This window comes from Tamandua tetradactyla, chromosome 19 (assembly GCF_023851605.1).
Source record: "Tamandua tetradactyla isolate mTamTet1 chromosome 19, mTamTet1.pri, whole genome shotgun sequence".
NCBI lineage: Eukaryota > Metazoa > Chordata > Mammalia > Pilosa > Myrmecophagidae > Tamandua > Tamandua tetradactyla.
In genome coordinates this window covers 25,763,462-25,785,583 of record NC_135345.1, presented here as the reverse complement: position 1 = coordinate 25,785,583, position 22,122 = coordinate 25,763,462, and the positions used below count along the sequence as shown (strand labels likewise).

The 22,122-nt window shown below is 36.5% G+C and overlaps 1 pseudogene; it reads left to right on the top strand.

Moving 5' to 3' along the window:
- Positions 1–9,156: 9,156 nt before the first annotated feature.
- On the top strand, positions 9,157–10,327 carry LOC143663523 (serine/threonine/tyrosine-interacting protein-like; annotated as a pseudogene).
- Positions 10,328–22,122: the final 11,795 nt, after the last annotated feature.

The following is a 22,122-nucleotide window of genomic DNA, read 5'->3' as shown; positions in this document are numbered from 1 at the left end:
GCTGAGTAGATCCTTGATTAGAAGTGACTTCTTGAACACCAGCCACTCTTTGCTCAAGATGAGAACCATCTCCAAGCCCTCTTGAAATGGGTTTAATCTTCCAAGAGACAAGTCAATCACAGAAATTGTCTTTAAAATGCAATCATTAGCTGGTTGATCCCAACAGGAACGTCTGTGTCTTCACTGAGCTCCAATCCGTTACTCCTCTAGGTCAAACCAACACTCAGTCCATGAATTAATAATAATGAGGCAGAAAGAATTTTCCTCCTCACATTGCCAAGGAAATCTCTCAGCCAGAAGTCAATGCAGGATGTGTTTTTAAAACATCTCCCAACTACTAGGAGATTAAGTCCATTTGAATAACCTTTGCCAGACTAGAGATAGCTAGGGTTAGTTATTGCCTCAAAAACAAAAATGAAAAGAGTTCATTTAAAGATGAACTTCAGATTCAAAATTTTATTAAAAAAAATTCATCTCCCATAGCAGAACAATATAATTTAAAAAGAAAAAAGAAAAACAAAAAATAAAAAAAAAACAAAATTCATTAAGATCCAATTTCCGGTCTTCAAGATTTCTTCACCTATTAAGAAAAAAGCAGAAATGTTCCCCCATATTTATTATCTGTATAATAAAAGCATACTTGTATGCAAAAATATAAAGTGTTTTATGTATATAATATACATATACAAATATACTAACTGACTTATACACACACACACACACATACACAAATGTGTAGAAATAAAACATTTGAGCAAGCTTCCCCTTTTAAAATTAATATAAAAGCCTTTAGATTTGGTTTCATTATAAAAATAGTGGGCTTACTCTTAAATCAAAGAGTCATGAAGTCATTAGGTTACACTAAATTTTGCCCAGCCCACAAAACAAAGATGAAGGGAAATCCCTGCACATATATGAATGTATAACATGGGTATATGTAATCATCAACTTCAGGAAGTGCTTAACCAACAAAGATAGAAACATAGAGTCATAGAGTAACTACAGAGAGGTACAGCAAGCTGTCGAAGGCAGAGCAGCATTATAGCCATCCTGAATTGGCACTGTTAAAACACAGAACTCTTATTTAAGGGAAGATTTTTTTCTTTTATATCAACACCAAGTGTCATTGGTGTGATATTTAATATTGGCCCTGTTAAGGTTTGCGTATGCAGCCTTGTTCTAAATTCTTTACTATTACAGCTATGACTAAAGACTTTGCAATCATCCATTTACTCCAGTAAGTAAAGGGTAAACTTTTGAAGTTGAAATTCCATTTTACAATGGTACATTTACAATTTTAGAAATAAAAAAACCCAAAAACATTTTGATACACAGAAATGAGTTCTCAATTTTTGAAATGAGCCCAGAAACAAAGCAATTTTGATTCTCATGTAATAAATGCTACATAATTTCTAAGCTAAATCTTGCCAAATACTATCCAAGACAAAACTAAAATCAAGACTTAAAAAAAAGTAGACACCTTTTACTCACACTTAATACTAGTCAATTTTCCAGGAATGTTTTGGGCAAGGGATATCCCCAAACCAGACCAGCAACACTATCCCTGATTCCCACTTGCTGCCATGTCTTTCTTCTTTCTTATACACTACAGCCCACCGTCCTCACAGCACCAACACCAGCAGAAAACCCCATAATCATTTTTAGAACATTTGCATTACTCCAGAAAAAGAAATAAAAAGAAAGAGAAAAAACTCATACATACCATACACCTTACCCCTCCCTCTCATTGGCCACTAGTATTTCCATCAACCCAATTTGTTTTACTCCTTATTCCCCCTATGATTTATTTATTCTTCATCCATATTTTTTTACGTATCTGTCCATACACTGGATAAAAAGAATATCAGATACAAGGTTTTCACAATCCCACAGTCACATTGTAAAAGTTATACTTCATATAATCATCTTCAAGAATCAAGGCTACTGGGACACTTCCCCCTAGTTTTGTTAAAAATATCAATCATGTTATTTCATTTTCACATCTCATATATGAGGTTCTAAAAATGATAATAGAAACTGAAAGAGAAAACCAACATGCAGGCTTACGTTGGGTTTAGTACTTCCCTCAACCTGGTAGGTGCTCATTAGTGCAGATGAAAAGAACTGGGCTGGAGATGAAATACTAAGAAATATGCAAAGCTAAGAACTATATTATCACTGTTACCACTTCTAGTGTTAACTACTTGTCCCACCACTGCACTTTGCAGACTGTGGTGACAATTGCAAATGCAATGCTATTAAACTACCACTAATGGGGGTTTTGTGAAAATTTTTTTAACTTTTAAACTGTTACTGGTATCGATTTGTCTGAACATTGGCTTATTATCAAGCACTACAAAGTATTTCGCTTGGCTAGATTACCACTAAAATCCTATCCCTGCCAAGTTACAGGGAGAAGAAATGGGAAAATGTGTTAGATGTAGGCTGTGTTTGGGGCATCTGAGAAAGAGATGAACTGATCAAAAGCAAAACTGCCTGCCTTGGGCAATAGTGATTGGCATAGGCACCATTTATTCTGCTGAAATCAAATCAGAGTTCTATGGGGCATGAAAGGTCCTTTATGACTCGCGAATCTTTGTCAGGGCAGACCCAGCCCAACTTTCTTGCCTTATGGAAAATAACATTTATGAGATTGAGAGTAGTTTATAGAGATGCAATACATTATAGTTTTAAAATGCTTCTACGTACACAATCTCAGGTCCTCATAACTTGAGGAGAAGCATTGTGCTCATTTCACACATTAAAGAAATTAGGTAAATATAGGTTCAAGGTCACACAGGTACAAGGAGGAGTCAGTAGTAGATTCATCTTGTCATTCCAAAGCCAGTACTTTCATCTGAATTATCTTTCCTTAGCAAAGCCAAGGTCCATCTTTTCTCCACTCACAGAAACCCACCTCTGACCCCAGAGTCTACCAGAGCCTTCAAGACCCAGAGCAGATGCCTCTTGAGGTTGTTGCCAAGGACTATGCCAAAGGATGCCAAGGGGGACTTCCCAGAAGAGATTTTAAGTAGTAAGAGAAGTCAGAATAGGTCCAGAACTGAGCAGGGTGTGGAGTCTATTTTGGGCATCCTACAGATAGAAATTCTAAGATTCAAAGAGGAAAGTGACCTGTCCGAGTTCCCAGAATGAACAGAGAGCTCAATAGTTTATGTCTTAGGTCCTTTGTTCATCCTCCTGGAAAAGTATATGTATAGTCCTAATTTGCCAGGTTGTTATGTAAAATACTGCACAATGGGTTGACTTAACAACCAGGAATTCATGGGCGAGTTAAGAAGGCTAGAAGTCCAAAATCGAGGCATCAGTATGGCTATGCTTTCTCCTCAAAGTCTGTAGTGTTCTGATGCTGGCTTGCCACAAGCCTTGGGGGTTCTTTGGCTTGCATCTCTGCTTCCCGTCACATGGTGAACTCTCTCTCCTTGTGTCTGCTCTTCTAGTTTCACCTGACTGATGCCTTCTCCCTAAGATCTTTTCTGACTTCTGACTTGTAGTTTTTTCTCCTTGTAAAGTCTCCAGTAATGTGGATTAAAGCTCAGCTTATTTCATATCTTAACTAAAAATAACTTTTTCAAAAGGTCATATTTAAGACTTCTTCAACATGATAAAGGGTATATATGAAAAATTTACAGGTAACATCATACTGAATGGTGAAAGACTGACAGCTTTCACTCTACGATCTGGAATAAGGTAAGGATACCTACTGTCACCACTGCTATTCAACATTGTGCTGGAAGTTCTAGCCAGAGCAGTTAGGCAAGAAAAAGAAATAAAAGGTATCAAAATTGGGAAAGAAGAAGTAAAACTTTCCCTCTTTGCAGATGACGTGATCCTATATGTAGTAACTCTCCCAAATATCTACAACAAAGATACAAGAGTTTAGCAAAGTGATGGGATTCAGGATCAACACACAAAAATCAGTAGTGTTTCTATACACTAGTAATGAGCAAATTGAGGAAAAAAGCAAGAAAAAAATACATTTGCAATGTCGAGTAAAATAATAAAATATCTTGGAATAAATTTAACCAAGGATGTAAAGGACTTGTATACAGAGAACTACAAAACTGCGAAAAGAAATCAAAGAAGACCTAAATAAATGGAAGGAAATTCTGTATCCATGAATTGGAAGACTAAATATCATTAAGATGTCAGTTCTACCCAAACTGAATTAAAGATTCATTGCAGTCTCAAGCAAAATTCCAGCAGCCTACTTTGCAGAAATGAAAAAGCTAATTATCAAATTTATTTGGAAGGGTAAGGGGCCTTGAATAGCCAAAAACATTTTGAAAAATAATGAAGTGGGAGGACTCTTACTTCCTGACTTTAAAGCACATTGAATTCCTTTTTTTTAACTTTTTAAATTGTATAGTATAATATATATACAAAGCAAAGAAAGAAAAAAGCAGTCGTTTTTAAAGCACTCTTCAACAAGTAGTTACAGGATAGATTACAGAGTTTGTCATGGGCCACCATACCATCAACTCATATTTTTCCTTCTAGTTGTTCCAGAACATTGGAGACTAGAAGGAATAAACATATATTTTTTAATCGTCACAATTGACTTTTTTCTTTTTTGTGAAAAATAGCATATATACAAAAAAGCAATAAATTTCAAAGCACGGCACCACAATTAGTTATAGAACATATTTCAGAGTTTGGTATGGGTTACAATTCCACAATTTAAAATTTTTACTTCTAGCTGCTCTAAGATACTGATGACTAAAAAATATATCAATTTACCGATTCAGCAATCACATTTGTTTGCTAAACCCTACCTTATCTGTATAACTCCATCATCACCTTTGATCTTTCCATCCCACTCTTTAGGGGTATTTAGACTATGACCATTCTAACTTTTTCATGTTGGAAGGGGCTGTCAATAATATAGGGTAGGGAGATGGAACTAGCTGATGTTCTGGAGAGGCTGAGCCCTCTAGGTGTCAGGACTTATCTAGTCCAGGAACCCATCTGGAGGTTGTAGGTTTCAGGAAAGTTACCCTAGTGCATGGAACCTTTGTGAATCTTATATATTGCCCTAGGTATTCTTTAGGATTGGTTGGAATGGTTTTGGTTGGGGTTTGGCAAGTTATGATAGGTAGCAATGTCTAACTGAAGCATGCGTAAGAGTGACCTCCAGGGTAGCCTCTCAACTCTATTTGAACTCTCTCAACCACTGATACTTTAAGTTACACTTCTTTTTAGATTTTAAGGTAAACTTATAGAGAAGTAGAATAGGATTTGGAAGGTGGGTGCTAAGCAGCTTGGAAGACAAAATCAGAATTCTGAAGAGATCAGAGGAAATTAAAGAGGAATCATAAAATAGTAAAACAAATGCTTGTTGAATGAATGCCAAAAATGCAAGGTGGTTCTTCTGGGGAAGGTGAAGATGGAGAAGGCTGGTTATAACAGCCAAAGGTCATGGAACATAGTTATAGTAACTTTGCTTCCAAAATAAAAATTTAAGGTATATTTTGATAAGCATAAATGCATTTCATAGAGCCAATTCAGTGAGTGCCCACCTGATTAGTTCTGTGGTAGAGAAAAGGAAAATGAGAATAAAAATGATCAGTTTAACTGCCTGTGGGACACTAGCAGGGTTGTTCTTGATCAATGCATAAAATTCACTTTTTGCATTTTCTAGCTTTATCGAAGCATAACTGACATACGATAAACTGCACCTATTTAAAAGGTGTGATATGGTGAAATTTGACTTATAGATACATCTCTGAAACCATCATCACAATCAAATTATGAACATATTCATCACCCCCAAAAGTTTCCTTGTGCCCCTTTATAACCATCCCTCTCTCCACACTTGGTACCCAGGCAGTCACTTATCTGTTTTCTGTTACTATAGGCTACATTTTATAGAACCAATTTGATATAAATGAAATCATACAGTAAGTGCTCTTTTAGTTTAGCCTCTTTCACAAAGCATATTACATTCTTGAACAAAAGAAAGAAAAGAAATGAAACAAAATTAATTTTTAATGGCTAAAAGATTTCAAAAAGAGTTGAGAGGTTTTTCTGGAGGTTACTCTGATGCAAGCCTCAGCCAGATATTGAAAAATTGCCACAGTATGCCAAGCCCTAACCAACTGCATTCCTGAAAACCCTAAAGAATACCCTAGGCTCTAACTAAGACCCCATAAAAATTTTCTTTGTAAGTTTATTTTTACAGAAACTTAAGGCCTTCAGATTGTTTCTATGCCAGATAAGCCCTGAAACCCAGAGGCTCCAGTCTGTCCAAGAACATCAACCTGTTTCATTCCTCTAACTCATAAAGTTAACACTCCTTTCAAGCATGAAGAAGTTAAAAGGGTCATTGCCAAAATATCCCAGAAGATTGAGAGAATAAACAAATGAGAGGGAGGAGGTGTAACTAAGAAGTTAGGATTTAACAAATGATTATAACCTCTGACACATTATTTAGATAGTTATTTTTAGTTTCTAGTGTATTAGAATAGCTATAAGGAAATGCCTGAAATTGTTGAACTGCAATCTAGTAGCCTTGATCTTTGATAATGATTGTATAACTACATATTGTTATTGCATGACCATGTGATTATAAAAACTTTGTGACTGACACGCCTTATATCCAGTATATGGGTAGATGGTGATAAAACAAAGACAAAAAAATTAAAAAAACATATTGCAAAGACAAACGGTGGTCAAAATGGCATGGTACTGGCATGAAGATAAACATATTGATCAATGGAATCCAACTCAGAGTTCAGAAATAGACCCTCAGATCTATGATCAATTGACTTTTTAAAAAAATTATTTTTATTGAGATATCTTCACACACATATAGTCCATCCAAAGTATATAATCAATGGCTCAAAATAGCATCACATAGTTGTGTATTCATCACCATGTTCATTTTTAGAACTATTTGTATCACTCAAGAAAATGAAACAAAGAGAATATATAGTGCATCCCATGGTCAATTGATTTTTTTCAAGGCTCCCAAGTCCACTCAATTGAAACAGAAGTCCCTTCAGCAAATAGTGTTGGGAGCACTGGATATCCATACCCAAAAGGATGAAAGAGGACCCTTATCTCACACCATACACAAAAATTAATTCAAAATGGATCAAAGATCTAAATATAAGAGCCAGTACTGTAAAACTCTTAGAAGAAAATGTAAGGAAACATTTTCAAGATATAGTGATAGGCCGTAGATTCTTAGACCTTACACCCAAAGCACAAGCCACAAAAGAACAAATAGATAAATGGGACTTCCTCAAAACTGAATACTTCTGTTTCTCAAAGGACTTTGTCAAAAGATGAAAAGGCAATTGACCTAATGGAAGAAAATATTTGGAAATCATATATCCGATAAGGATTTGATATCCAGAATATATAAAGAAATTCTACAACTCAACAATGAAAAGACAATCCATTAAATATGGGCAAAAGGCCTGAACAGACATTTTCTCAAAGAGGAAATACAAATGGCTAAACAGCACATGAAAAGATGCTCATCTTCACTGGCTATTATGGGAATGCAAATCAAAACCACAAAGAGATATCATTTCACACCTACTAGAATGGCCACTATTAAACAAACAGAAAGCTACAAGTGTCAGAGAGGATATGGAGAAATAAGAACACTTATTCACTGCTAGTGGGAATGTAAAATGGTACAGCTGCTATGGAAGACAGTTTGGTGGTTCCTCAGAAAGCTAAATATAGAGTTGATTTACAATCTGGCAATCCCACTACTCAATGTACACCCAGAAGATCTGAAAGCAAGGATGCAAAACAGACACCTGCACACCAAAGTTTATGGTGGCATTATTCACAATTGCCAAATAATGAAAAGAATCCAAGTGTCCATCAACAGATGGATGGATAAACAAAATGTGGTATTTACATATGATGAAATATTATTCAGCAGTAAGAAGGAATGAAGTACTGAAGCACTCAACAATATGAATGAACTTTGAGGACATTATGTTGAGTGAAATTAGTCAGACACAAAAGAACAAACATTGTATGATCTCACTAATATGAACGAATTATGATATGTAAGTTCATAAAACATAAAATCTAGAATGTAGGTTTCCAAGACAAAGAATGAGGCTAGAAAATGGGGAATGGTTGCTTAATATGTGTAGCGTTTTTAACAAGGTTGAAAAACATTTGAAACTGGTAGCACGTTATTGTGAGAATAATGGTAGAAAGGGGATGTTTAGAGTCATGTATGTTATCGGGAGGAAAGCTGTAGGTTAAAATATGCGAATGCATAACGCAATGAATCTTATGGTGGATGATGACTGAGATTAAGAGTACAAATATAATAAAAGTTATTTCATGAACTAGAAAAAATGTATGATGCTATTACAAGAAGTTAATGAACATGGACTAGAGTTAGCAGTAATATCTTAATATTCTTTCATCAACAATAACTAATGTACCACACCAATACTAGGGATCAATAATGGGGGGTGAATAAGAAGTATGGGATGTTTTGAGTTTTCTTTCTTATTATTTTTTTTTTAAAAGGGGATTTATTTATTTATTTATTTATTTTTCTTCATGGGCAGGCACCGGGAATCGAACCCGGGTCCTCGGGCATGGCAGGCAAGCACTCTTACCTGCTGAGCCACCGTGGCCTGCTCTCTTTCTTATTTTTATTGTGTGTGGTTTTTTTTTTTGAGTAATGAAAATGATCTAAAATTGATTGTGGTGATGAATGCATTACTGTGTGATGATACTGTGAACCACTGATAGTATATTATAATAGATTAATGGCGTGTGAATATTTCAATAAAATTGCAGAACAAAAAAGATCATATTTACATATAAGTTCACACCCAAAGGAACACAGATTAAGAACCTGTTGGGGGAGGGTCGAGAGTTGTAGGGTTTGTGCTTATGCTGGAGCCTGGGTGGACTGAGGTCGGACACTGGGGATGGGAGGTGGTGGCATGGCAGCTGAGTCCCAACCATCCAACCCTCCACTTCCTTGCTGTCGCTGCCACCGGGATCCTTTAGACTGCCTGTGTTAGTTATAAGTCCCGCCAGTCCACCATTCCATCGATTCCCCCTTGTACTGCCACTGCCAGCTTTGAGGTTGGTCAGTAAGTAACTTGCCCTCCCAACCCACCCACCGGCCCCAGGGCAGGGACCATGGAGAACGTGAAGCTGGAGTTCCCGCCCTCCCACAGTGCAAAGAAGATGCCGAAGAATGAGACGAGAGATCCAGGAAATTTTACCTGGATTGCTTTTGGGCCTATATTCTTGTGCTGTGAAAAACAACCTACCTATACTATGGGAAACATGGAATAACCCATTTAATATGCATAAGACAAAATACCGAAACAAACTTAATTAAACCAAGCTTTCAGCAATAATTTAGATATTTTATTCTTGGATATTGCAGATAATCCAGTTGACAAATGTTCCAGTTTACTAGCTGCCAGAATACAATACTCTAGAAACAGAATGGCTTTTAAAGAGGGGAATTTATTAAGTTGCAAGTTTACACTTGTAAGGCTATGAAAATGTCCAAATTAAGGCAAGATTAAGAAAATGTCCAAATTAAGGCACCAACAAAAGGTCACCTTTACTCAAAGAAGGCCAGTGAAGTTCAGGGTTTCTCTCTCAGCTGGAAGGGAGCACGGTGACTTCTGCTAGCTTTCTCTTCTGGCTTCTTGTTTCATGAAGTTCCCTAGGGAGTGCTTTCCTTCTTCATCGCCAAAGGTCTCTGGCCATGCAGACTCTGAAGCTTTTTCCAAAATGGTTCCTTTTTAAAGGACTTCAGTAAGCCACCCTCCCTTGAATGGGTGGAGACGCATCTCCATGAAAACCATCTAATCAGAAGTTACCACCCACAATTGGGTGGGTCATAGGTCATGGGAACAATAAAAAAGATCCCACGCAGCAATACTGAATGAGGATTAAAAGACGTGACTTTTCTGGATACACAAGAGTCAAACTGGCACAATAATATACTTTTTTCTCCCCATGACTAATGAATTTATTGATAGCAACTTACAAACTAGAGGAAAAGTTCTTCTCCATGGAAATGTAGGGTTCTCTAAGAGTTCTACCTTTGATATTGCATACGTTATGGAAACATTTGAAATGAAATATAGAGATGCATTTGCTTAATTATGATCTAGAAAGAAGATTTTGTATTAATCCTAAACTGGATTCATCCATCACCTTCAGGAATATGAAGCCATCTACCTACAAAATTAACAATACAGATGACATCACCACTGCAGATAGAAAGAGAACACATGAAGAAGATTATGATTTTGGAAATGTGCAAGTGGTGACTACACAGAATGGCTGACTCAGGAGCAACATTATAGAACATGCAACTTTGGGAAGGAAAAATACTAGAGACAATAATGTAAAATGGTAAAAAAAAAAAAAAAAAAAGTAGTTTCTTTTCATTATATGTGGCTTCCAGACATGTTTTTCTGCTACTTGTTGAGCAACATTTTAAGAATCTGTTGGACTTCTGCAATAGATGGCACTGATGGCTTTACTCTTTTTTTTTTTTCCACTTTACAGTTTTATTATAAACCAAGAATTTTGGGCTTGCAAACAGTGCATTATTGCAATAATGCACTCTTCATACTTGAAATTTGTTTCCATAATATTGTTATTACTTTTAAACAAAATGCGAGTTGGGGGAGATTTGTTTATAAAATTTGGGTAATTTATAACAAAAAAACTTGACTAAAGCTGGCTAAAAATTAATTTTGTATTATATATATTACATTTTAAAAAATTTTACAGTTCAGTTTCATGATGGAGCCTCTGTGCTGGTTTGAAAGGATTTGTGCACCCTAGAAAAGCTGTTTTAATCCCAATCAGTCTTGTGGGAGCAACCATTTCTTCTAATCCCTATTCAGTCGTATAGGTTGGAAACTTGATTAGGTTATCACCAAAGGATGTGACTCGATTAATTGTGGGTATTAAACTTGATTAGATGGAGATGCGTCTCCACCCATTCTATGTGGGTCTTGGTTAGTGTACAGGAATCTCAGAGGAGATTCTGGGAGAATGGAGAATCACGACCGAGCCACAAGAGAGCCACACCAGAGCCGAGCAGAGCAGAGCCACAAGGCCAAGAGACCTTTGGGAGAGAAAGCGAGCAGACTGTCACCATGTTTCCCACGAGGCCGAGAGACCTTTGGGAGACAAAACTGGCCGAGTGTTGCCATGTTTGCCATGTGCCTTCCCAATTGAGACAGAAATGCTGAACTCACCAGCTTTTCTTGAGTGAAGGTAACCTCTTGATGGTGCCTTAGTTTGGACATTTTTATAGACTTGCTTTAATTTGGAGGTTTTCTCAGCCTTAGAACTGTAAACTAGCAATTTTTTAAATTTCCCTTTTTAAAAGCCATTCTATTTTTGGTATATTGCATTCTGGCAGCTAGCAAACTAGAACAGCCTCTTACAGAAACATTAACAAAATGCAAGAATCTGCCACATTGCTCTTTTTTAGTATAACTCGATACATTAATTGTCCTTTTATTTTTCTAAGCTCTTCTTGAGCTTTCATTAATAGTCTTTAAATCATGCCATTAGCCAATTTCCTTACTTTAATGTGATCCAGTTGTTGCTTCCTTTCCTGTTACCTTCCTAATTTGTTTATTCCATTAAAAAAAGTTTAATGAACAAAGGAAAATGTGTATAAAATTCTTGCAAAAAAGGATAGTATTAAAAGCGTCAAGTGACTTCCCTTTTTTGCATTACTTTCATCTGTTTTGAGGAGCTATTTCTTTGCTTTTATTTTGTCCGAAATGGTTCTAAATAGAATATAATATGCCAGTGTAACACTATTGTTTTTTCCCCTGAATGAAGCTCAAAGAAGAAAAGTGCCTTGTATCATTTAAAAAATAAAAAGATAAATCCTCATGACCTCCAAAATTAGTATACTGAACAATGAAAATTAAGATTAATCTTTTTTCTGTCATTTCTCTGTTACTTAAAACATAATTAATTTAAATAAAAAATATTAAGGTTTGGAGAGACCTCACTAAGCTATTTGAAACATGTTCATCTTATGTTGTCTTAATGATTCATTGAAATTGTTCCAGCCCTGATAGAAGCTCTTTTTCTGGAAATGCGTTTATTGGAGAAAGTGATTTGTGGGAGATGTTATTGTTTTAAATTCGCTTTTAATAAGTTCTTTAAATCGAGTTAAACCAAATTTCCCCCATAATTTGCATTAGTAAAGTCACTTTATGAATCCTTGGTTTTTCATGTTTTTAATTATATGAACAAAAATTTTTCTATGAAAAACATTTGCTACTTTAAGTATATGGTGGGAATATTTTAAACTTTTTATATTTGATGACTTTAGAGAAGTACAAACAAAACTCCTCTGTGTTTTGTTTTTCTCAGACCTCTCTTGGAGCGCTTTACTGATGGAAATGATTTCTCTACATTCCCTTGGTACCAAGAGGTACTGTGCAACATAACCAACCTATTATACCAAGTTACTTGCTTTGCTTTCCTATGTAAAAGCTATTATATCTAGCATAGTCAGAGAGTGAGAATGGATTAAAATATTCCATTAACTAACAGTTAATTTTTGTTTACCTCGGTGATACTTTTCCTCCCATTCCCTTTCCCTTCCCCTATTTTACCATCCTGAAAACAGTACAGCATTAATTCTATTGCGGTCAAGTATCCTGTTGTGTGATTAGGTCATTTGGTGTGATGGTCTAGTGCAGTCAAGACTCGAGCTGGGAAATTCCAGTTAGCAGAGCACTGGATAACACACTCTCCTGTATACAGAGCACTTAATGGACAGCTCAGCAAAGATTTCTCTTGCAATTTAATAATCTCTGATGCTTCATTCTACAAAGAATCTTCATAATTGCAAATTTAAGTTTTAAAAATGAGGCAGCCTAGGGTGCATGGGTGATTCAGAGGTAGAATGCTCTCCTTTCATGTGGGAGACCCTGGTTTGATTCCCGGACCATGCACCCCCCCCCCAAAAAAAAGAGGCAGCCAGATGTGGCCTCTTTCTTTAAGTCAACTCAGCAGGTGAACTCACAATCTCCCTGGCAATGTGGGATAGATCTCCCAGGATGTGCTGGGACCCAGCATCAAGGAATTAAGAAAGCCTTCTTGACCAAAAGGAGGAAGAGAGAAATGAGACAAAATAAAGTTTCAGTGACTGAGAAATTTCAAACAGACGAGAGGTTATCCTGGTGGTTATCCTTATGCATTATATAGATATCCCTTTTTTTTATGGTGTATTGAAGTGGCTATATGGAAGTACCTGAAACTGTAGAGTTGTGTTCCAGTAACCTTGATTTTTTTTTTTAACATGTATCGATTGGAGCATTCATAAAAAAAGTCAGAGAAGGGAAAAATAATATGCTGCTTTCCTAATATTATTTCTAAAAGCTATTCTGGTGTTCTAAAATACAGAATACATTATATTTTTTAAAATGTTCATACCTGTAGAAATCAGCCAATAACATGCATCAGAATTATCCATAAATTAGAATGCCATTGCCTGTGTTATATGCAGTAGTAGCCTTGATTCTTGAAGATGATTGCATAAAGATATAACTTTCACAATGTGACTGTGTGATTGTGAAAACCTTTTGTCTGATGCTCCTTTTATCCAGGGTATGGATAAAAAGTAAATAAATAATACGGTGGGCAAAGTGTAAAATAAATTGGGTAGATGGAAATACTAGTGGTCAATGAGAGGTAGGGGTCAGAGGCATAGCATGTGTGAGTTTTTTCCTTTTTTCTTTTCAATTCTATATCTGGAGTGATGCAGATGTTCTAAAAAATGATCATGGTGATGAATACACAAATGTGTGATGATATCGTGAACCACTGATTGTACATCATGTATGGAATGTATGTGTGTGAAGGTTTCTCAATAAAAAATTTTTTTTTAAATGAGGCAGTGGGGGTGCAAGGGTAGTTCAGTGGTAGAATTCTCACCTGCCATGTGGGAGACCCAGGTTTGATTCCTGGTCCACGCTCTTCCCAAAAACAAACAAACAAGCAAACAAACAAATAAAAAAATTCAACGAATGGTGCTGCAATAACGGGATATACACATGGAAAAATAATGAAATGTGACCCCACCATATAGCATACAAAAAGAAAAAATGAGGCAGCAAGATTTTTTTTTATCTTCTTAAATACACATATCCTCTCCAGTAATCTGGCCAAAAATACAGGTTTGGTTGTTGATATTAATTTATATCTGGTAGTTCTAATTTTTCTAACCACTGTAAATTTTATGTTGTCACTAAAATGCCTGCCCAGCATTAAAAACAATCTCTCATAAACACTAGAAACAGGACTGCCATCATCTTGAGTACAATGTTAATATGGACAAAACATGGAGCTTATTCTTTCTTCCATAGGATCATTGCAAGTTTGTTTTTTCTTGGATCTACTTCCACCCAATATTCAACTTTTTCTTTTAGCTCATCCTATTCTTCCTTGTCTTTGGTTCCATTTCTGTGATTCCTTTATTTCCAATAATGTTTTGTGATAATTAACTAAGATAAATTTAACCAAACATGATTTATTTCCCATAATATTTGAATAACATGTATATAACATAGCACCCTGTCTTAAAATTCAATGTGGAGACAATATTTGGAAACGACATATCAGATAAAGGTCTAGTATCCAGAATTTATAAAGAGATTGTCCAACTCAACAACAAAAAGACAGCCAACCCAATTACAAAATGGGAAAAAGACTTGAACAGACACCTCTCAGAAGAGGAAATACAAATGGCCAAAAGGCACATGAAGAGATGCTCAATGTCCCTGGCCATTAGAGAAATGCAAATCAAAACCACAATGAGATATCATCTCACACCCACCAGAATGGCCATTATCAACAAAACAGAAAATGACAAGTGCTGGAGAGGATGCGGAGAAAGAGGCACACTTATCCACTGTTGGTGGGAATGTCAAATGGTGCAACCACTGTGGAAGGCAGTTTGGCGGTTCCTCAAAAAGCTGAATATAGAATTGCCATATGACCCAGCAATACCATTGCTAGGTATCTACTCAAAGGACTTAAGGGCAAAGACACAAACGGACATTTGCACACCAATGTTTATAGCAGCGTTATTTACAATTGCAAAGAGATGGAAACAGCCAAAATGTCCATCAACAGATGAGTGGCTAAACAAACTGTGGTATATACATACAATGGAATATTATGCAGCTTTAAGACAGAATAAACTTATGAAGCATGTAATAACATGGATGGACCTAGAGAACATTATGCTGTGTGAGTCTAGCCAAAAACTAAAGGACAAATACTGTATGGTCCCACTGATGTGAACTGACATTCGAGAATAAACTTGGAATATGTCATTGGTAACAGAGACCTGCAGGAGTTAGAAACAGGGTAAGACAATGGGTAATTGGAGCTGAAGGGATACAGACTGTGCAACAGGACTAGATACAAAAACTCAAAAACGGACAGCACAATAATACCTAATTGTAAAGTAATCATGTTAAAACACTGAATGAAGCTGCATCTGAGCTATAGGGTTTTTTTTGTTTGTTTGTTTGTGTCTTTTTTTTTACTATTATTATTATTTTTATTTTTTTCTCTATATTAACATTCTATATCTTTTTTGTTGTTTTGCTAGTTCTTTTCCTAAATCGATGCGAATGTACTAAGAAATGATGATCATGCATCTATGTGATGATGTTAAGAATTACTGATTGCATATGCAGAATGGAATGATTTCTAAATGTTGTGTTAATTTCTTTTTTTTCTTTAATTAATAAAAAAAAATTCAATGTGTAATCTGGGCACAGAACTTAAAGTGAAATTGTTGTGTCAAGACATAGGAAAACTGCATTATTAATGACTATTTTTGAAAGTAGGAAATAATTTATTGAAAATATTCAAATTGGAATGGCTGTATATTTACCCTTTAATTTCACTCAATTGGTTCCTGTTAATTTTTTTAATCTATTAAATGTTTAAACAGCAGTCACCTTTGTTTATTGGTATCTACTCTGGTAGAAATGTTAGACATTGATAGCTTTTTCTATACCAACTCTTAACCACTTAACTTTTTGAGCTGAATGTAAGTTGGGGAAAGGGAATGTTTGTGCTTCATCTGAGCTTACAAGTAATGTCAAAAATTATTTAGCATGTCTTTTTAAAGAAAATATAAGGCTTCTAATTGTCTTATTACCATGGTAATTCAAGTGAATTAGAAGTATTTAATTGCAGTCTTGAATTATAAAGTTGGGATGTATGAATCAGGAACCCAACTTGATGTAAAGTAAGTGAGCAGTTACCTGCAGATTTTTTCTTTAATAACTGGTTTGATCCATAATTCCATAAACTTAGCTTCACTTCAATATTTACTTTATATTTGTGTATTCAACAGTGCTCAGATTAGGAAATATCTGATAATTACTACAAGTTTTTTATTAATTAGAAAAAAATTAATTGCTGAATGCTGAATTTTTCTTTTTTTGTCTTTCCCATCCATGGCAGTTAAAAAAAAAGTGCTCAAAATATTCATGTTTATGTATTAGCTTCCTCTCAAAACAAGTTGTCATACCTCACAATTCAAAGTATTTTCTATAGATCAGTAACGTTATATTGGCATGTTATTGCAATTTACTATGCAGCAAAAATGATTCAAGGAGCAAAATAATCTACAATGTCTATTTACCTTTCTATAATCGATTGATTAATCTATTGTTTTAACAAACATTTGCACTTGGATAAAATGCTTATGTGTGTATAGGAATGTCACAGTGCAAGATGCTGCTAGCCCAGGCACAAAGTATTAAATTTATTTTGTGGAAAAAAAAGAAAGAACATATTGAGGTACATAATTTGATATATGTACCCAAAGATAAATATATATGTATATATGTACCACTTGAATTACACATCAAAGTAATTAAGAACTTAAAATTTGGTTCTTAAATCAGTCAGCTCTTGGTCTGAATCCTCCCTATTAAATAGGGAGCTTAAATAGAAACATCTTCTTCGTAAGGTTCAGTTTCCACATTTGTAAAATAGAAATGGCACGGGATTCCCCTGAGCATTAAATGATGTAGTACAGGTCATGTCTAGCCCTGTACTTGACAAGAGGAGGTGCTTATTGATGGCAACTGCTATGATATGAAATTATTATTATTAAATTCTTACTGTCTGCCCAACATTTTACATTTATCACCTCTGTTCCTTACAGGAACCCTATTACAGATGGAAAAAATTCTTATCTGGAGAAGTTGAAGAACTTGCCCAAGAGATACGGGCAGATCCAAGGAAAGTCTTCTAGAATGGCCTTAGATTCCCTTGACCACACCCACAGTGACTCTTCCTTCTCCAGGAGAGCATATGTGGGCAGAGCAAAAGCCTCTGTCTATTGTCATTTGTTTTCCGGTAAAGTGTGCCACCGTCTCTAAGTGCCCCAGAAGTTAGAGGTCATAAACTGCAGCTGAGGTGAAGAACATGAGCTGTCAGCACGCTCCCTGCTATGGTTAGAATTCACACTGGCTCATGGGTGTGTGGGTGGTTCAGTGGGTAGAATCTTGCCCACCACGTGGGAGACCCAGGTTCAATTCTAGGCCTGGACACCACAAAAAAGAATCCACTCTGGTTTGAATTGTTTGTTTCTATTAAAGAATAAGGAAACCCTTGCTTCCTGATGTCACCACAACACCACAATTTTTGCCACATGATAAGCAATTAAGGAGTCAGAGCTCCTTCTCCCAGCCCCATGGGAAGAGTCACCCATTGAATCTACACTAGCTTGGGAGGAAGGCAAGACCCTCCTCAGTCGTCTGCCCTATATATCAAGGAGGTTGTGCCAGGTAGAAAGTCTATCAAGGAGAAGGTTTGAAGCTGTGAAGTTGCTGTGAAGGAATATAAGGCAAGGGACATGTCACATCCACATGAATGGCTAGACTTTTTTAAAAAAAGAATGAAAAAGAAAATCACAAATATTGACAGGGTTGTGGAGAAATTTGAACCCTCTTACATTGGTGGCAGAAGGTAAATGTAAAATCATGCAACCAAAGTAGAAAACAGTTTGGCAGTTCCCCCCAAAATTGAGCATAGACTCACCATAAGAGCCAGCAATTCCAGTCCTAGGTAGATACCCACAAGAAATGAAAACAAGAGTTCAAACAGTAATTTGTACGTGAATGTTCCTGGCAGTGCAATTCACAACTGCCAAAAGGCGGAAGCAATCTAAATGCCCATCCACAGACGAATGGATAAACACAATGTAATCTGTCCACACGGTGGAATATTATTCATCCATGAAAAGGAATGAAGTACTACTACATGCTACAATATGAATGAACCTTGAAAACCTTATACTGAGTGAAAGAAGCCAATCACAAAAGGTTGCATATTATATGATTCCATTTATACAGAATGTCCAGAATAGGCAAATCCACAGAGACAAAGAGCAGATTAGTGGTTGCTTAAGGCTGGGGGTGGGAGCATTGAGGGAGAAAGGGGTGATTGCTAAAGGGTTTCTCTTTTTGTAAAAAAATACTTTTATTGAGAAATCTTCACACACATACAGTCCATACATAGAGTACAATCAATGGTTCACACTATATCACTTAGTTGTGTATTCATCACCATGATCATTTTTTAGAACATTTGCATCACTCTAGAAAAAGAAAGAGAAAAGAGAAAAAACCTCATACACAGCATACCCTTACCCCTCCCTCTCACTGACCACTAGTATTTCCATCTACCCAATTTATGTTAAAATGGTTTCTCTTTGTGGTGATGAAAATATTCCAAAATTACCTGTAGTGATGGTTGTGCCATTCCATGAATATGTTAAAAAAAAAAACAACCACCGAATTGTTCACTTTAAATGGGCGGATTGTATGTTTTTTTAATTGTATATCAGTAAAGATTAAAAAAATAAAAACAAGGGGAAACCCTCTTCTATCTCTTGGGGCCATCTTACTGAAATTAAATTCATCTTACTGAAATTAAAAGGTCTAACCCTAAGGGGAGAGAACCTGGTTTAATAGAGCCTGGGAATGCTGAGGCCACAGTGTTCGGATGTGATGGAGCTGAGGCTCGAGTTTAGGTTTCCTGGACCCCTTTCCACCACACCTCACTGCCACCTCTCCTCGTGGTATGCCATTTCATCCTGAGATTCTGAATGGTCTCCTCTAAAAAACAAGCAAAGTTCAGATGACTCCCCCAAGCCTACCTCTTGGATATCCTTAACTACTACAAAAACAATGACTTTCCTGATTCTCTAATTCTAAAGATGAAACAACTAGTTCACTCACTGAACAAGAAGTCATCTACCTATGTCTTTGTTTAGTCAATAAATATGTGTTGCAGTTTTCTATATGCCAGGCAAAGCTCTGGTGCTGGGGCTAAAGCAGGGAACACACCGAAAACCTGCCCTGTGTGTGTGGGTGGCCACATATTATCAGGAGGACACCAACAATAAGCACATAAATAAATTATATTAGATGTTGGTGATGACAAGAACTAGTAATGAAAAAGAAGGGAGAAAGTAAAGTGGCAGGGCAAGAGGGATTGAGTGCACCGGTGGGGGGTGGATGACATTCTCAGGAGAGAGTCAGGGTTGGCTGCACTGACAGAGGAGCCCTTAGACTTGAAGGGGGTCAGGGAGTTAGTTAGCCATGTGCACACCAGGGTGAAGAGCTCCTGAAGGCTTGCCAAAAATGGGCTTGTGACCCACATTTTTATAAACTTCATCTTATTTTTATAAATCTTGTTTTCCCATCATGCTACAAGATCATTTATGAGCTATAGTCTGAGAGAAGGCCACAAAGCATTCAATAGAAAAGAAATCACAGTTTAAGAGGCAGCAAAGTTGAGGTGACAAGTATAAAAAGTAAGTAGCAGCATTAAACCTGAACAATAACCCTTCATCAGCCTATACCAGAAATGCCTTGCTAAAGAATTTCACGTGTGGTAGCACCTGAGGAGACATGAAAAGCTAAATACCTCTTTAGCAGGAACAACTCAGGGCTTGCTTTTCTTTTGCAAAGGAATCATTCAGAAATACCTTTACAGGTGCCTCCTCATGCAAAACTCACTGAGAAGGACACCACCTCCCTTCTGTGGTTGCCCTACCAGAAATGCTGACCCTGAGACTAATCATAAGCAAATAATTAGAAGAATCCAGATTGAGAAGCATTCTACAACAACTGGCCTGGGCTTCTCAAAAATGTTGATGTTATATACATATTTAGGCTGGGGGAACTATTCAAAAATAGAGGGGATGAAAAAGATAAGAAAGTTAGTGTAATGCTTGAGCCTTCACTGAATTCTGGATTTAAATAAATAAATGGCTTTAAAATTGGGGCAAATGGAGAAATGTAATGATGGACTATACATTACATGATGGCACTGTATCAATGTCAAATTTACTAAGTGCAACAACTGTGCTTATGAGGGGGAATTCTCTGTTATAGGAGATGCGTGCTAAAGTATTTCGGGGATCTATGATGTCTGCAAAACTCTCAAATGGTTCAGCCAAAACAAGCAAAAGTATATATATATATATATATATATATATACAGAGCTAGAGAGTGCAAATATGGCAAAATGCTGGTAAATCCAGTGAAGAATAGAGGGGTTCTCACTGTCCTAGGTTTGTTTTTTGTTTGTTTGGTTTTTTTGAGAATTTGAAAATTAAAAAAAAGGGGGGGTGGGAGTGGAATCCCTGAACAAGTCTCCTTTCTACCTATAATTCTCTGCAGTGATTTTTTCATTTTCATTCTGAGACTTTATTGATGACTTATGTCCTCTTGGGAACGAGGAGTACAAAGTGCAAATCTACAGATTTATCATCACAATTGACTTTTTAAAATTTTTTTGTGAAAAATGATTTAAATGCAAAAAAACAATAAATTTCGAAGCACAACACCACAATTAGTTGTAGAACATGTTTCAGAGTTTGACATGGGTTACAATTCCACAGTTTTAGGTCCTCACTTCCAGCTACTCTAAGATACTGGAGACCAAAAGAGATATCAAGTTAATGATTCAGCATTCATATTCATTTTTTAAATCCTATCTTCTCTGTATAACTCCACCATCACCTTTGATCTTTCTATCTCTCTCTTTAGGGGTGTTTTGGCTATGGCCATTCCAACTTTTTCACGTTGGAAAGGTTTGTTAATAATATGGGTAGGGAGATGGATCTATCTTGATGTTCTGGAGAGGTTGGGCCTTCTAGGTTTCAGGACTTATTTGGTCCAGGGACCCATCTAGAGTTACACCAGTGCGTGGAACTCTTGTGGAATCTTATATATTGCCCTAGGCATTCTTTAGGACTGGTTGGAATGGTCCTGGTTGGGGTTTGACAAGTTATCATGGGTACGAATGTCTAACTGAAGCTTTTGTAAGAGCAACCTCCAGAGTAGCCTCTTGATTCTATTTGAACTCTCTCTGCCACTGATACTTTATTAGTTACACTTCTTTTCCCCCTTTTGGTCAGGATGGAATTGTTGATCCCACAGTGACAGGGCCAGATTCATCTCTGGGAGTCATCTCCTACATCACCAGGGAGGCCTTCACCCCTGGATGTCATGTCCCATGTAGGGGGGAAGACAATGATTTCACTTGCAGAATTGGGCTTAGAGAGAGTGAGGCACATCTGAGCAACAATAGAGGTCTTTCAGAAGTAATCTCGGCATACCTATAGGTAGGCTTAGCTTCTCCGCTACGTACATAAACTTCGCAAGAGTAAGCCTAATGATCAAGGACTTGGTGTATTGATTTCTGTGTCCCTAATATTTGACACAGTATCAGGGGATTCCCTGATGGTAAGGTTTAATGGCTCCCTATTTTTCTTTCATCACTCAAAGGATTTTGCCAACACTTTTTGATTATCTGCTTAATATACTCTAGGATGCATCCAGACATTACAATAATCTATACAGGATTAAAGGACCTCTTTCTTATTCTGGGCTCCCTGTGTTTCAATTGTTCAAATGAATTATACAGATAGGTTGAGTTAGATTAGGTACTACAGAAAATTTCGCTTCCAGACCAAATAAAACTTTCTTCCTTTGGTCTCAAAGAGTATGTATGGTTCTAAAATATAGACAATGTCTTCTTTATCCCTGT